Here is a 4,862-nt window from a genome sequence, read left to right on the forward strand (position 1 = left end):
TTTTATTAATATCCTGTATTGCAGTGTTACTTAAATTAACATCCTGTAGAATATCCTGTAACTTTTATTAAAATAATGTAGAATGCAGGGTTACATTTATTAATATCCTGTAGAATGCAGTGTTACTTTTATTAATATCCTGTATAATGCAGTGTTACTTAAATTAACATCCTGTAGAATATCCTGTAACTTTTATTAAAATAATGTAGAATGCAGGGTTACTTTTATTAATATCCTGTAGAATGCAGTGTTATTTTTATTAACATCATGTAGAATTCAGTGTTACTTTTATTAACATCTTGTAGAATATCATGTAGCTTTTATTAAAATTATGTAGAATGTAGTGTTACTTTTATTTACATCCTGTAGAATATAGTGTTACTTTTATTAATATCCTGTATAATGCAGTGTTATTTTTATGAAAATACTGTAGAATATGGGTACGAGTATGTTTATTAATATATTATCGTAAAAAAAATACTAGTGATTTCCATGTCTTAGCAATCGTAAAAGATTCTAGAATTTATTGTTCTTAATTTTCGTGCTTCGTTGCTTCAGTCAAAAAACAGGATGTCATTTCTCTGATTTATTCGAAGAATTTTTCATGATCTCAGAAATGAAGAGAAGATTGATGATGAGTGATAATGAAGACCCCAATCTGTTATGAACAGTCTAAGAATAACTGGTGGTAGGAAATTACAAATATATATATATATATATATATATATATATATATATATATATATATTATATATATATATATATATCTTTCAGTCAGCTGGCGCCTTGGATTTTTAACTTTACCGATAGTCGATATTAGCTTTGTATCGCAACCATTCCGTTAAGTTTAGAAGGACAGTCATCCCAAAAAGTAACTGCAAGTATTGGTCAAGTCCTGAAGAAGAAGAAGAAGTAGAAGAAGAAGAAGAAGAAGAAGAAAAAGAAGAAGAAGAAGAAGAAGAAGAGGCTGGAGAAATAGCGAAATCCTCCAACATAACGAGCGTTTAATGGCACTTGAAGGACACCATTCTTTATGTCTGGGAGTAACAGCTTCTAATTGTTTTCTAATTTCCATGAGGTCTCTTTGAAGTGGAAGCATCAGCGCATCCCGGAAGTGTCGTCTTTGACAGCCGCCTCTTGAAAATACTCGAGTAAGCTGTCGGAAGGAGCTAGCAAATAAATATTACCGCTCTCTCTCTCCCTCTCTCTCTCTCTCTCTCTCTCCTCTTCTCTCTCTCTCTCTCTTGTACGGCCATCTCCCATTGCGGTCTGGCTCCTCACCGTCACAATCAGCCGAAAGCAGTAAATTTTGTTATTTGTTGCTATCGTCCCGTAATGCTCTAGCAACCGTTACGCCCCCCCCCCCCCCCCCCCCCCCACCCCCAAACACAACGCTTGTTCTTTTATATCGCGTTAAATGACAGTACAGTATCAAATCACGGCAGCTGTTTGTGCCTGTGTGTGTTTGTGTGTGAGAATGGTGTATGGCTACATGTTGATACTATAACTGGTATCACCTATAATTGCAGTCGCTTGAAGCATTTAGTGGTCGTGTGTTCGCGTAAGTCATGCTATCCACACACGACATTTTTAAAGGTGTTTATTTATCTTTATTTGGCTGTTCATGCTGTTTATACAGTTGGATCAGGATTGTATAACCATGTAACGAAAACAAAATTATATATATATATATATATATATATATATATATATATATATATATATATATATATATATATATATATGCTTAAAAAATCACAGTAGATGCACATGACTTCATTAAATAAGCGAAAGCGCTTGGATTTCTGACTATCATTTTCCTGTGGTATTCGCATATATATATATATATATATATATATATATATATATATATATATATATATATATATATATATATATATATATATATATATATATATATATATATATATATATATATATATATATATATATATATATATATATATATAATTTGGTTTCCGTTGCATGGGTATACAATCCTGGTGCAATTGCATAAACGGCAGGAACAAGCAAATCAAGATAAATAAATATCTTTAAAATTCTCGTGGGTGGATAGCATGACTTCCACGAACACACAAACATTCACATTTCATACTTGCTTATTTTTATCAGTATATTGTGTATATTGATAAAAATAAGCAAGTATGAAATGTGAATGTTTACAAACGATTCTAAAAATGAATGCTATTATCCTCTCCAGATTAATGAATCACATCGAAAATGATTTTTTTTATTATATTACAGTTACTTGAAGAAAACGTTCTCATCACACGCTCCGATAACCTTACTTTTGACCCTTGATTTCACATCATTGAAAAAGGTCAGCCGTAGGACTCCTTTCAGTGACTGGCGAAATTGATGCGACCTGTCTTTTGCAACGAAGCGCTGTTGGATTGTATTTTCATCGATTTGCCTTTAATAGAACTGAAGTTTCTTGGAGTGAGTGAGTACGTATGATTATATATATATATATATATAGATATAGTATATATATAGAATATATATATATATATATATATATATATATATATATATATATATATTTATATAAATGTATATATTTATAGTATGTATATATATATATATATATATATATATATATAGTACACACACACACACATATATATATATATATATATAGTACACATATGTATATATATATATATATATGTATTATATATATATATATATATATATATAGATATATATATATATGTGTGTGTGTGTGTGTGTGTGTGTGTATGTATTATCTGTAGATAGACAGATATAATTTGATAGCCTAATTACATGTTTGTTTACATTCCACGTTCGCCTTTCCTGTCTTTCCCTGTTTATTCTCCCTTTAGCTGTGAGTCACTCTTTACCTCTTGCCTTGACGGGTGTTTCATTCGAGTTTTTGTTTTGTTTTTCGTCTGTGGTGATTGCGCATAAAGAAAATACATTTCGGGTATATTACTGCCTTCTTATGCATTTATAGCCTATGTGTAATTTTCCAGCCTTGAAAATACATCATGTGATGTGAAAAGTTGGCAAAATAAACCTCTTACTTGTGAGTGACGAACGTGCCTTTACCTATTCATCTAGAGAAGTTTATCTGGTCTGTCACACACCCCCTCCTTCCCTCCACATTAATTTCGAACTTGTTTCTTTCTGGGTTGGAACATAAGTAACAGTTCGTATTATGGTTGGAATAAGCGGATTGTTTTATAAATTTACCTTAGAGTGTAGAGTAACGTGTGTGTATATATATATATATATATATATATATATATATATATATATATATATATATATATATATATATATATATATTATTTTAAGGCAATAATAATGTCTGGAACATTACCACGTCTTCTGGCTATCCTGTTCCTATATATATATATATATATATATATATATATATATATATATATATATATATATATATATATAGAAGAGAGAAACAGAATCCCCAGAAGACGTGGTAATGTTTCAGACATTATTATTGCCTTAAAATAATAATGTCTGGAATATTACCACTTCTTCTGGCTATCCTGTTCCTCCTTAAATTGAAGTTTTCTAGAAACGACCACATACCCAGTTATAGGAATATATTATTATTTAATTTATATAGAGATATATAGATATATATATATATATGATATATTATATATATATATAATATATATATTTTCTGATATATATATAGATATATATATATGATAGGACATATATATAGATATATATATATATATATATATATATATATGTGTGTGTGTGTGTGTGTGTATAGATGTATATAAATGAATTTTATCACATCACCGTGATTCATATGCAAGCATTAAGCTACAAATGTCCTTTAATATCCAATTCGCTTTACCTCGGATATAATATATTGTCATATGTGTTAACCGATGGGGATTTTTCTTTTAAGTTAACAGTAAGGTCGTCGGCCTGTGGCTTAAGGCGCGTCAATAGTCCTAAGTTAGTGTCTTTCGTGGTTCGAGCCCACGAGACGACGAACTTTTTATCAATTAAAATTTATTATTTCCGAGGTAGGTCGAATTGGATGTTAAAGGAGGTTTGTACTTAATGCTTATGTATTTATATATATGTATACATGATATATAAGTATATATATACATACGTACATACATACATACTACATACATTATTGTGAAATATTCTCTGTTAAAACAGAATTCCATCTAATAAAAGGAGCCCATAAAAACGCCAAAATTTAGAAAGTTAATGCATTAACTTAATGTACTTGGCGTTTATATATGTGTGTATCTATACACGTGTAGATACAAACACAGATATATGTTAATTTATATGTATTATATATATATATATATATATATATATATATATATGTGTGTGTGTGTGTGTGTGTTTATATACATATATATACTGCTTGATAAAGGTGGTAGCGCGTCCACATAAATATAGTCCTTAGCTTTAAACCAGAGTGTTTTAATGGGCCTTTTGTACTTGAGACGTATCCTGTTTTAACAGAAATTATTTACACATATAGACATGTGTAATTGTGTGTTTGTGCGTATGTACGTATGCGTCAAAGAGAAAGAAATGAGTTTGCACTTATGCAAGGTTGCAGTACTCAAGTGGTTTTCGCGCCCGCCTACCAATTCGGTGGTCCGAAGTTCGATTCCCGGCTCTGCCAACGCGAAATCAGAGGAATTTATTTCTGGTGATAGATATTCATTTCTCGATATAATGTGGTTCTGATTTCACAATAAAACGGTAGGTCCCGTTGCTGGGTAACCAATTAGTTCCTTGCCACGTTAAAAATATCTAATCCTTCGGGCCAGCCCTAGGAGAGCTGTTCATCAGCTCAGTGG

Source organism: Macrobrachium nipponense, chromosome 8, assembly GCF_015104395.2.
Source record: "Macrobrachium nipponense isolate FS-2020 chromosome 8, ASM1510439v2, whole genome shotgun sequence".
Classification (NCBI taxonomy): domain Eukaryota; kingdom Metazoa; phylum Arthropoda; class Malacostraca; order Decapoda; family Palaemonidae; genus Macrobrachium; species Macrobrachium nipponense.